Raw genomic sequence first — 13,402 nt, forward strand, 5'->3', positions numbered from 1 at the left:
TCAGGTGTGGTTGCTCCCATCGCGTTGGGCTCTTCTAGAAGCTGAGGCCCCCTCTGCCCAGGGCTGCCAACTGGCCTCTAGGAGAAGAGCCAGGCCCACAAGTCCTCGCTGGCATGCAGAGAACGCATGCTTCCAGGGCGAGTTCCGGCCGAGCTGTGCTCCAGAGAGCAAGGATGAATCAGAGTGTGCAAGCCAGCGGCTGCACAGACAGGGAAGGCAAGAGGATGCTTTCTTGCAAGGCAGGGCTGTAGGGAAGATGGCCCAGCTCGGGAAGCGGGGTGAGTGGGGAACTGCTCTGTAGGCCTGGGGCAGGGCTGTCCCGGGACTGCAGGATGGGAGGCAGACAGGGCTCAGGACAGAGCCTGGACAGCTGTAGCTGTGGGCAGCTGGGAGGGTACCAGGCAGGAGAGACACTGGGGGCCATCATGGGGGTAGATCAAGGAGACCCGCTGGGTGGAGGCCCCAGGAGACCAGTGGCACAGGAGAACCTGAGAATAAGCGCAAGGAGGAGGCACGTGGGCACCTCCAGCCTCCCCAGCACGTGGGCGTGAAGGTTTAGGGGGCAGCAGAATGGTTTGCCCTGGACCAAAAGGGCTGCAGGCCCCCGGGTGGAAGCATCAGGGAAACCTCCCCTCCCCCTTCTGCTCCCCTCAGCTCCTCCCACTCCATCCCCCCTTTTCCACTTGTCCCCCATCTCCTGTACTTTCCCCAGCCCCTCTTGGTCATCCTGGCCTAAGGCCACAGCCGCAGCTCCCTGGGGTTCCAATGCTGCTTGCCCACCTCGGGCTGTGTGATAGGGGCCAGTGCTCTGCTCTCTTGCCTCCATTCCTGGACTCAAGGCGCCAGCTGGTGACTCCCCACCTGCAGTCCTCATCCCTAGAGTGTCCCGACGATCCAGTGGCACAGGCTGAGACAAGCGGTGCCACATGGAAACTTCTCTGGCTCATAGAAGTCCCTGTGCCCTCCCAAGCAAACCCTGCTCTCCTAACTCAACTGTAGGGCAGGGGCTGTGTGTGGGTGTGTGGTGATGAGGCCTCTGCCACTTTTGTCCCCATTAGAGATCTTAACCTTGGGGGTTCCCTTGCACTCTCCTCTGTCCCCCCACCCTGTCCTCCATCTAAATGTAACATGGCATTCTCACTTAGGCCAACCTCTGCCAACACGCCCGCCACCAGCAGCCTCCCAGCACACAGGGCCAATCAGTTACTCCTCCCTCAGGGAAGGACCCAGACTCACTGGGGCCCAGCAGAGGGCCAGGGTCTGCACCTGCACAGGAGCAGGCCTGGCTGACTTGGAACACAGGGGCCAAGAGGTGGTCCTCCTTGGTGGGGCCTGTCTGACAGTACTGAGAGGCTGGATCAGAACCAGAGCAAACCAAGGCTGCCTGGCACCTCAAGTCGTGGGCGTTCTAGAGGTCAGATCTGTCCCAAAGGGCCCAGCAGGGAAGTGGGGGTGTCGTGCCACAGTGCTGTGTGTGCAGGTGAGGGTCCTGGTGGGCCTCCCTGGCCTCCCTACCCCTCGGGGCTGCCCTAAGGTTTCAGAAAAGCAGGTACACTGGGCCTGCAGCCTGCCAAGGAGGCTCCAAGCCCCCACCTCTCCGTGCCCACCTCTTCATCCACATTCGGCCCTCCAATCCACTGTTAGTGTCCCCTAAACTCATGTGTCCAGAGGTGGGGCTTTCAAAAGGTGACTGGCCCAGGGGTGCTGAACCCACCAGCAGCTCATCTATTGATGAGTTCAAAGCTGCATGCGCTGTTAGCAGATGGGGCCTGGCTGAAAGACCTGGGTCGTGGGAGTGGTGAACTCTGATTTCCAGTCGGCCTCCTTCTCTCAGCCTCCTGGCCTCCATGGGCCATGCACCACTGTTCCTCCACAGCCCACAGCTGTGGTGCCTCTGCCTCCAAGCTGGCTGACCACACACTGGATCGCCTGCCAAGCTAAACCTTTCCACTTTTAAGCTGTGGGCATTAGGTGTTTTGTCACAGTGGTGTGAAAGCTGGCTGATACACCAGCGCAGGCACTCCTGGCTGGTGTCACATGCCTCCTTCCTTCAAGAGGAGACTGTGTCTCCTGAGTATTAGGACACCCGCCCAGGGGGGCTGGTGAGATGGCTCAGTGGTCTAAAGCACCTACTTGGAACAAGCTTAGCAAAGCACAGGGACTGCGGTTCGATCCCCCAGCACCACATGCCAGCCAGCCCCGCCCCCTGGTGGGCTGAGCTGGCCACACACACACACGCACACACACAAGCACACACACACACACACACAAATAAATAAATAAATAAATAAAAAATTAAAATAAAATAAAATAAAAGGACACCCGCCCAGGCTCCTCGAGGAAGACAAAGCAGAACACACGGTGTCATATCTGACCCTCCCAGCAACCCACAGGTAGACAACGAGATGGGGGCAGGCGCCACAGGCTCAGGAAGTGTGTGACTTCCCAGAGTAGATCAGCTGGTGACCTCTGATCACCGTTGGACCTGGCAACTGGCAGGAGCCCAGCACAAACTAAGAATTAGCTCCGTGACCTTTCTGGCGCCTTTCATCCTCCCAGGCTAATACTTAACTCTTCTGCCCTGCTCCAAAGGGTTTTCATTGAATACAAAAGGACCCAGAGCCTTTACTCCAAGGAAAAAAAAATTTTTCCCCAGAGCTGGGGATTGACCTCAGGCCCTTGTGCTTGCCAGGCAAGCGCTTATTCAACTGAGCTATCTCCCCAGCCCCTAATGAATTATTTTTAATAAACTGTCTCCTATTCAAGAAGTCCTGAGACATGTGCATTGTGGGTGATTGGACCTTACATACAAGGGGCAGAAAACCCAAAAATCCCTTTCCCAGCTCGTTCAAGTATTTCCAGCTCAGGTTCTTCAAGAGTTATATCTCTGGAAGGGTACAGCAATGGCAGTTTTGTAACCTGTGTGTCCCATCAATGCCGGGGAACCCCAAGTCCCCATGTAAGCCCGTCAGGAAGGTGGGGATATGCTACAGTAACAAATGAGCCTCAAATCCCAGCTGCTTCTCACACAACAGCTGGCTCTGTCCTGCTTGCGCTTCGTGCCTGGGCCAGTGTTGGAGGGGGTCTGTGCTCATCGCAGGCACTCAGGGACCCGGGCTGAGCAGGTGCCACGCTGGCAGGGGCTGCCAGGAGCCCTGTCTAGATGTGAGTTGTTTCCGCTCCTCTTTCACTGGACAAAGCAAGTCACGTGGTCTCCCAACTTCAAGAAAAGCAGAAGTACTGAGCCACCACAGCACCGTGAAACACCCACCCAGCAGGAAGGAAAAACAAAAAACTTGGTGTGTGGCGCTAATGCTGGTTACAGCTAGGGTGACCAAGAATCAGCCTCTGCTCAGACCAAGGGCTTCCTGGAATCAGAACTTGCAGTGTTAATGCCAGGAACGTCCTGGGCAAACCAGGACGTTACTTTCATTGCACCATGTTACAACTGTTTCACAGACTCGCTTTTCAAAGCCAGAAGCCAGCTTACAGGGTTTCCCCCAATCCCCTATCGCTGGAGATTCAGCCACCTTCCTGTTTTATGTGTTTATAAATCCCATCTTAAATATCTCCATGAAAGAACCCTTGTCCACTGGGCTTCTCAGGCGCATCTGCTGACCCAGCACAGGTGGGGCTGGCAGAGCTTCCTACAGGCAGGTGCCGGCTGGCTTTCACTCACCTGCGGCCCAGAGCCACTGTCTCCAGCCTGTAGAAGCAGAAGCACCAGAACAGATGGCTGAGCCCCACCGCCAGCTTCTGGGTTCAGTAGTTGGGGTGGGGTCTAATCCCAGGCATTTCCTAGCAGGGCCCCAGGTCCCAGACCGCACTTTCTGAAACTATCACCTTAGCCACTGCAGGAGCCACGCTTGTAACCCTGCAGACCACACTGCTCAGCCAAGCCTGAGCTGTAACATGGAGCACACAAGGTGACAAAGCTCTCAGCCTCGGTTTTCCCATCTCTTCACCAGCACCTCTGTGGAGACTGGCACTGGGAACGCTGTAGCGCTCTGAGGGGACTGGCAGGCATGTTCGTGATGAGCTCAGTTAAAGATAGTGATCGTTATTCAGTGGTAGATTAAATAACTTCATGTTTTAAAATATTTGTTCATTTGAATGGAATTGCATTTATTAAAATTTCCATTCCTTTCAGATCTGAGTAGGAATGAATTATTTCCATGTGCTGGTTTTGCATTTGTGTTTCCTTTTTAGTGTGAATCATCAGCTCCTGCCCTTTGCCCGGCGTACCTGCGGGTTCTCTACCTTCCCTCACCTGTTAAGGAGCAGAGATAACAAACCCCACGGCCGTTCTTGCGCACTGCAAAGATTTTGCTCAGCCTGCTGCCAGCCATTCTACTGGGGCCATTTGTTTGGCTTCCAGAGCCGCGAATCCATCTGCCTTTCCCGTGTTTATTTCCTCTATCGCTTTTCAGCTTAGATTGCTGCCCTTCCCCAGAATGTGACAAATGAAAAGGAATTGGGCTTTGAACAATGGCATTTCCTGGCCCTGATGGTTGGAAAGGGAAGAGGGGTGTCCTGCTGGCACACCCTCAAACCTGTCTAATCATGAGCTAAGGCAGAGCCAGGACCTGGGGGCCTCTAGAACTCCCAAAGAGCACCCCAGCCAGCCCCGCCCCTTGCATAGCTATCTGCAGCCCCCACCCCCAGAGGCTCAAGGCAGTACAGAGCTGGATGGGTCAGGAAGATCGGGTGGTCCATCAGCAGCCCGAGACAGGGTAGTGGCAGGCACAGAACTGGGTGCCAGCCTCAGGCCAGCCCCTTGGGTCTCCCCCCACTGCTGCAGCCCTGCTGGTTGCTTCTCTGGGTCTCTGTTCTCTGATGTACGAAATGGGCAAAGATCTGCCCAAGTCAAGGGCAGGATTTAAAATAGATCAACAGCCACCGCACCCAGGACACGCTCAATGAGCAGGGCCTTTGTCAGGCCCAATTCTGATCCTGGGCAGCAGCAGGACCCCCACAGGCTGTTCATTTCTCTGGGCTGAAAATACCCAGCGTCTTGGGCCCTGTGACCCCAGGGCTCCTCGGAAAATAATGTTCCAGGGGTATCCAGGCTACAGAGTGCAACTCTGGAGCCTCCTGCCACTGCCCTGTGCGCCAGCCCTGCTCTCAGGTCGGGCCGTGCTGGTCCCAGGAGTGCGGGGGCTGAGATGCCCCCTTCACACTGTCCACCTCCTCGCACCCCGCCCCCAGAGCGGGTCCAGTGCCTGCGCCTCCAGGCAAGCGGAACCAGGCACCCTCCGACGCCCACACCTCCCTTCCAGAGCCTCTGGGCCTGATTTCCATAATAATCAGCCACAGATCTCCTGCTGGGGCCGAGCAGCCGCCTCAGCCCACCAGGGAAGCTCCGGCGGGCAGGCGCCCCTCCCCACCACCCCTGCTGCCCCGAGGGAGCCTCATTTTTAAAAGCTTTCGAGAAACCCTGGCGGTGCAGGAGGCAGCTGGGAGACACCCAGGACCTCTTTCCATTCCAGCTTTAAGAAGGCAAAGGTGGGAAGTAAGGACCAGGCTCGGAGACAGAGAGCAGGAGGGAAAGCAAAGCGGGCGAGCCCAGGGCGCCCAGACTCGTCCTCCCCGCAGCTTCACAGCCACCCTACAGGTGAGCTTTCTGCTACGACCCACTTTACAAATGGGAAACTGAGGCCCTGGAAGATTTCAGGTTTCCCAGCTGGTGAGTGGCAAGGCAGAGGACGCCCCCTTTGGGCTGAAGGACTCAGAGCCAAGGAATCCATGAAGGAAGGAATTAACACAGACTGGGGGCTTCCTGCCTCCCCAGCCCCTCCCTAGAGGGCAACTGTCCAGTCCCCTTCAAGGCCTCCACAAGGTGGCACAGGTCACCTCCCCAGGCCTCAACTCCCCTGTTTCCCCCTCCTTGTCTGCTCTCCTCAGGCATCCCATGTATGCCTGGGGGAGTTCTGGACTTCCTTGGGGACCTCAAAAGCTTAAGGGGCCCAGGGGCGCCAGAAGCAATGACTGCTACTCTCAGGCTTTCTCAAACCCCTGGAGGGTCCCTCCTGTCCTTGTCTGCCTTGTAGTCAGCAGTGGCTGTCACCCCTAGAATAAGTGCAGGGTAGGCCTGGGGGCTGTGCTGGGGGGCAGAGAGGCTGCAGGCTAAGGTTTCTGGCCTCCACAGGTGCTTAGTATGGGGGGCCTTTACAGCCTGGCCAGAGCCCTCCTGCAGACGGGCTCAGGGAGGGACAGACCTGGACACTCCTACCAGCAGCTCCATCGTCTGTCTTTCTCCTTTACCCCCACAGCGTCTGCAGCCAGCCAAGAGGCTGCTGTGGACAGAATGACAATGAGCCTGGTACCTGGGGAGCCAAGAAGAGGCTCTGCAAGAGGGGCAGGCAGGGCTAGGGTAGGAATTAGGGGTGGGGAGGGGCAGGGACTGGAGAGGAGAGGCCAGGGCAGGGCAGGCCCAGAGAGCCACTCTGGAGAGCCGCTCTGGATGGCGGTGGGGCTGGGGCCAGCTTGATGCAAGGCCCAGTGGAGATGGCCTGGGGCAGGATCCAGACAGCCACCTCCAGGGCCAGGAAGAGAGAGGCAGTCTGGGTGGCTGCAGTCCAGGGGAGTAGGAGCAGGAGGAGAAGGTGGTGGTCCAAGGAGAAATAAAGAATCCAAGAGGTAAGAGTGAGCAGGGAGAAGAAGGGAGAAGCCTGTCAGGGTGCCTGAGGCCTTGGGACAGCACCCATTCCTCCCAAGGGCCCAGTAGAGTCAGCCCTCAAAGCCCCTTTCCAGAACCAGGCAGGCAGAGGCAGAGGAAGCACGGGACAGCATGACACATGTGGTCCCCTGTGGCCTGAGAGCCTTGCTCCTCCTCACGGGACCACAGCACAGAACAAGGGCTGAGCACCGTGCATGCCCTACCTCTGCCCCCACCTGAGACCTATTCACTTCCCTCCCTGCACCCCAATCATCCCATTATCCCAGCCCCCACCTCCAGGGCCCTCACAGCTCCACCCTGGGGGTTGCATTCTGCAGGTTCAGAGGTACACCCTGGCCAGGGACCCTACAAATGCATGTTGGTCCTCACAAATGTCACAGAGATGCTTCCTTGCCTGGTGGTCGAATTCCCAGGCTCAGGACCCCCTTCAAGCCCCCACCACTTCATTTTCATACAGTAGGTGCTGATTAAACGTGAGGCCCCTCTTGTCCCTGCTCCTGAATGATGTGCACACAGCAGGTGCCCACCAGTGGCTTCTGGACTGAACCAAGTCCCCCCATTCCCTACAGTCCTGTCAGCCCTGAGGGGAGGGAGATACAGGTGTCGCTGCTGCCTTGGCCTCACAGCCGGGCCCCAGCTGTCCAGCTTGGGAGGAAGGCCCATTGCTCATTCCCCTTGAGTCTGCAGTTCGGGCAATCAATCAGTCGCCATAGAAACCAGCGTCCAATCAGAGGCAGACACTTCTTGGCTGAGCCAGCGCCACCTACCCACCCACTCAGGCCTGGCTTTGCAAGTCCCAAGCTAGGACTGCTTGGGGGAGGTGGAGAGAGTTTCTGGCAAGATCAGGAGCATCAGCCTGCATCCTCCACACCCTGGATTACCAAAGATGGGGCATTTTGTGGGTGCAGGATGTGGGGAGGGGGCTGCACCTGCGCCAGTTGCTCTCACTGTGTGTGTGTGTGTGTGTGTGTGTGTGTGTGTGTGTGTGTGTGATTGAACCCAGGGCTGTCACACTGGACAAGGTCTCATTAAGTTGCCCAGGCTGGGCTCAAACTTGTGATCCTCCTGCCTTCGCATCTGAGATATCTGGAATTACAGGTGTGTATCACCTTACCTAGCTGTCCCCACCCCCCCAATTTTACCTTCTGGCCTCAGCGCTCAGAACAAGGCAGGAGACGAGGGAGCACAGACCCGCTGAGCAGAAGCCAAAGCCCAGGTCTAGCTGCAGTCAGTGGCAAAGCCAGGCACACGCGCCCCTCCCTGAGCCCACACCTCCCCCCACGCCCTCCCCCACCTAAGGAACAGGCCCCACTGCAGCCTGCACCTGCCTTCCTCCTAAATCTGTGCCTGGCACATCCAGTGCTCGTGCACGCCAGGCCACCAGGGGCTATATGCCAAGATCTGTGGACCTGACCCCTGCTGCCCACCCACACCCAGCTGCAGCCTCCCCACCCCAGACCCTTCCTTCCCACAGGCAGCCAGGACTGGGCAGCATGCTGGTTCTGAGTCCCAGAAGCCCAAGGTCATAATCGCTCCTCCCTGGGCAGCCAAAGGCAGCCAGGTAACTGCTCGGTACCTCAGTTTGTTTGGAAAATGGATTGATTTATCCCTGCCTTCCAGGGAGTGGTAAGGAGTCAGAACCTAGCACTGGGCCTGGCACAGAGCTCGTCCTCAGTAGCTGTGAAGCCTGTGTCCCTACCCCAGGCCCTCTCAGTATACAGAATTGTCCCTTTCACCTGAGCTGAGGCTTCCCTGTAGAGAGCCCTTTCAGGTCCTCATCTCAATTCAGAAAGTTTATATTTGTAATCCCATGAATAAATTATTAGAATCCCGTCAAGTTAATTTTAATCTGCCACACCCAGTGCAACCCAGTGAGAATAAAGACACTGAGGCATATGTGTAGTTACGGGGAGCCAAGGGCTCCTAAGTCCAGCCATGGTGATGGCTATTCAGAACAAAGGCCTCAACCCAAGGCTGAACCCAGGGTTTGTTCAGGCATGATGGAGGAGTGGCTTGAGGATGAGTGACAGACAATGGCAGGAAGGAGCTGAGTCCTGTGAGCTAGGCTAGGTAGGAGGCCTGTATTCCCATCTGCAATACGCGCAGAGAACGACATGCGGGGAGTAGCCTGCATGACACAATTGAGATAGCAGCTAATGTTTGGGGGTCTGACGTGTGATGTTTTGAGCCCCAGGAAGTCACAGCTTCTGTCTTGAGGCTCATCCCAGCCAACAGCATGGAGTACTGGCTCCTCGTCCCGTCTCATCTTGAACTTTGGAGCATTGGCTCTTTGTACCATCTCATCTCAACCCAGCTCATATTAAAAAGCAGCAAGCAGGGGTTCCAGGGAAACACGCCTGCCATCTTCAGAGACTACCACCAGCACCTCGACTAGACCAATATGCATTGCTTAAAGCCAACTGAAGGGGGGCCGGGGAGATGGCTCAGTAGAATAAACGCTTGCCCGGCAAGCACAAGAGCCTGAGTTCGATCCCCGGGTCCTCTAAAAATAAATAAATAAATAAATAAAAAATAAAGCCAATTGAAGGGCTGAAGAAAAGTCCTAGCCATCTCTGAACATATCAATGCAGGGAAATAGGATCAGGTGCAGCCAAAATGGAGACAATTGCCCCTCTTTTTTTTTAATATACGCTGTAATTTTTTTTTATTTTTACTTATTTATTTGGTAGAGGGCATCACTACACAATTCAGACTCATAGTGATGCTGTGTCAGCCTCCCCAGCACTGGGATTACAGGCATGCACCCCAATGCCTGGCTTCAGTGGCCAGCACAGCATAGCCAGGGCCCTGGGACTGGCACAGCATGTGGTACCAGGGATGGACCCTGGATCCTTGCACTTGCCAGGCAAGCACTTGGAACATTGAACTGCTCCTATTTCAAGGAGAGTTGCCCAGGTGGTCTTCCACATACCCCAAGCCACCCTCCACCCAGGAGGAGGCAGGAGGCAAACACTGCTGATGCTAATAACCATTGTGGGCAGGAGTTTCCCATATGATTGGCCTCCGGGTACAACTGCGCATGGGTAGGGCCCGCGTCCAGGCCTGAGCGCCACCTGCCGTCTCTGCTGCAGCCAGATCTCCTGGACAGGCTCTCTCTAGCCAGAGCCTGTCACCTGCCCACTGCTGCCCAGCAGTTCACTGTGCTCAGCACTAGAGAAGGACAGGCAGGCCACCTGCTGCACAGCAGCACCCACTGACATATCTGTCCCGGCCACACTCCCAGCATCTGTTAAGGGCATTGAGGAGACAGCACAGGCTGGGAGCCCAACTTGGTGAGTGGTGACACAAAGACTTCTAGCAGGATGGAGAAGCAAGGCTGGCTCTGTGGGCCCTGCACCATCTCCTGCTGCCTCCTGCCCAGAAGTCCCTGACTCGTGACCTGTTGGCTGGCTGCAGGGAGGGCCTCCTCCCACCCCACAGATCCTGGGCTTCCTCTCAGTTACTCCGCACCTACTATGTGCCAGATTCTGCCTGAGGCACACTGAAAATAACAGCCCAGCCCCCTGCGGGGCTGCCCCTCTAGAAGAGTTCGGTGAAGTCCTTAGGGCCACCCAGCTGATAGAGGACAGGGAGATCTGGACTCGGCTGTGGGAGACTTCTAAAGAAGCCCTAAAGGAAGCCGCTGGGCCTCCCCTTCTGGGCTGCCTCCTGGCCTGGACTCCAGGAGGTCCTGCCAGAAGGGTGGAGGAAGGAGGCCATGCCTGCCGCTATCACTGCTCTGCTTTCCCCTCCCTCACTCCCGGGAAAAGAAACTGATGCCACCAACACAAATTACCTTTTACTGTGTCCTGCACCCCAGCAGCAAGCAGGGCCATCAGCACGCCTCACCCGCCCGCTCTCTGGCCAGGACGCTTTCCTCCCGCTCCATCCACCCATGATTAAACACTAATTGCTGCCACGCTCTCTAATTGAAGACTTTAATTTCCCGAAACAAGAAGGACATTTCAATCAGTTCCTCTCCCAGCACATTTCTCCTCGGCGGTGCAGGGACCAGCATGGAAGCCCGGCTGGGCTGAGGAGGATGCCATGAGCTGCCTGTCCTTCCATCCTCTGTGCCACCCTTCTGTGCTGCCAGGATGGGCACAAGGACTCTGAGCTCGGGATGTGGGAGCAGAACCAGAGGGAACCCAGACAGTGGGTCCAGAAAAGTGAGGCGGGACCCCAGCCAGAGGCCAGCGCAGCTGCCTGGTGCCTCCCTGTCCCACGGCAGCCCGGGTCTTGGACCACAGCGTGGGCATCGGGCACTGTGCAGCAGCCTGAGCACATGGGCAGCAGGCTGGGCAGGGACACAATCACTGGATGCCTGGGCTTTCCCCGCTCTGGGCACCCAGGGTCCCCCATGGGCAGCAGTCAGAGGGTCCTTTAGTCTGCACATCCCAGGTACAAGTCTGCACCAGGCAGATTGTCTGGGGGGCTCTGTTTACACCAGGTCCGAGGAAGGGCCAGAGCCATGCTGTAGGTCTTTTAGCAGTGCAATAAAGAGATAGGAAAAATAAAAGAAGCCTTTATTAACTCCAAAGACACAGGAGAGGATCAAGGGCGATGCGGGATCTTCTGGCCAGAGACAAAGGAAGCTGAGACTCATGGACTTTCGCTAGGGGGTGGAGAGTGAGGGGCAGTTTTAATTACAGGTAAGGAACTGATTGGGGTCTCTCTTGGGTGTGCAGGAAAGGTGAGAGGAAACCATATCCAGGGCTGGAGTGGGGAAGGAGGAGGAAGTGGCCATTGGGAAGATAAGCTGTTGTGTTAAGGGCTTCAGCCATGTCAGATGACCACCATAGTAATTTGACATGTATACGAGGGCCAGAACCTATCACAGGCAGCTTCTGAAAAACACTCCGAATGATCCTCATATGCAGCTGGGCTTGGAGACCTCCATGCTGGCTGACAGGCGTAAATGTAGGCCCAGGGAGGGCAAGTGGATGGCCCTGGGGCACACAGCAAGCCCGAGGGGTCAGCCACCTGATGGCTGACAGCCCTTCCCTTTCACATATTTCAGAGCAAGGGGGGAAGGTGGAGTAGCCCCAGCTAACTCCTGAGGCTGGGGCAAGAGTGGCACTCAGGCCGGAGGCCACTTGGGACCCTTCCCAGTGTTAGGTGTTGGCGTTGTGGGGCACTAGGGACATGGATAAAGTCTCTCCAAGGTGTGGTCTGGCTCCAGATGCGTCCAGTGGGGCCACCTAAACCATAATGAATAATAACAGTAAAGGACTTGCCTGGCAAGCACAAGGGCATGAGTTCAATCCCCGGTTCCACCAAAAAAAAATGGAAATAAGAGCAGGCAGTTACTGAGCCCTTGGGGCCAGGAGCTGAGCCATGCGGTTGCCTGTTTCTGTGCCTTCTGACCCACCCCACACCCATCATGAAGGAGCAAAGCAAGGAGTGCAGCAAGGCCCAGGGAGGGGCCTCTCCCCTGGATCCACAGGAAAGAGGGGCTGGGCTGGGCTTCGAACCCCGGACCAGGTGAGCAGGCTGGTCCCTAGGGTCCAGACACGATGCCCAGTCCCCAGAGCCCCCAGGCCCAGCGCCCCAGGAGCTCCACTACCTTGCCCACCTCGGTCACCTTTAGTAGTGCCCTATTCATTTTCATTTTTCATATGGCGCAACCTAAGCCAGCCAGCAAGGGCAAGACGCAGGTGGGGTGGAGAGTAGTAGGGGGGAAGGGGTCCCTCCAGGCAGAGAGACAGGGGTGTGGGGGCTCCAGTGGCTACCACCCCCACTGTGTTTAGGAGGTCTCGGTCTCTTTCTGGAAACTGATCCTGCCCTGCTGTGTGTCTCTAGACTAGTGTTTTAGCCTCTCTGGACTTTTGGAGTGTCTTCCAAACCCAGAAGCCCTGGGCAATGGAACCTGCCCTGTAACGAGTTAAAGAGGGGGAACGTCCTGATGTATGCTTGCCTTCTCACATGTGTCTGCCTGGCAGCCTTGGAAGGAGCTGGCTGCCTCCTGGGAGGGAGTCTGGTCCCGGGGGAAGGGAGGGGGCCGAGGCTCCGTATGGCGCACACTTACCTTTTAAATATTGAAGCGTATAAGTGCATTAGTAATTCCAACAAATAAACATAACGAAACACAAACATTTACAAAACTGAACTTTAAAAATAATACTAGTACCTGGCCCGTGCAGCGACATGCTTGGGAGTGCCAGGACACTCCTTGTGCTGTCTCTTCGCCCAGCTGGCTTCTTCTGCTCTCTGAGCCCCTTTCTCCATCTCCTCCCATCTGCACAGCCCCCTCCTCTGAAGTCCCACCCGGTGGGGCAGCTCCAGGCCACCTTCTGGATGGAGCAGGCAGGCACAGGTGGGTACAGCTAAGCCACACACAACAGGAGGTTCCCAGGCCAGCTTGGAGGGGTGGGAGAAGCCCCAGGGGTCCCACCAGAGTCCTTCCCACACTCCCCTGCAAGACTCAGCCTCCAGTGTGAAGAGTGTCCCCAGGGCCCCCGTTGGTCACACACTGGCGTGGCTAGTTCTCTGGATGCGCACCACTTCTCCCTGCCCTCGGGCTCTTCACTCTTTGGCCTCATTGAGACCATCCCCAGAGATGGTCACCAATAAACACAGGCCAGCAGAGGGAGCTTCCCCAGTCTCCAGGCCGGGCAGGGGGCCTATGGAAGTGTAATCCTGACTCACCCGCTCCTCCAGGCTACTGTGCATGGTACAAGTCTTAGGGGTCTCTCTCTCTCTCTCTCTCTCTCTCTCTCTCTC

Source organism: Octodon degus, unplaced genomic scaffold, assembly GCF_000260255.1.
Source record: "Octodon degus isolate 3935 unplaced genomic scaffold, OctDeg1.0 scaffold00064, whole genome shotgun sequence".
NCBI classification, from domain to species: Eukaryota; Metazoa; Chordata; class Mammalia; order Rodentia; family Octodontidae; genus Octodon; species Octodon degus.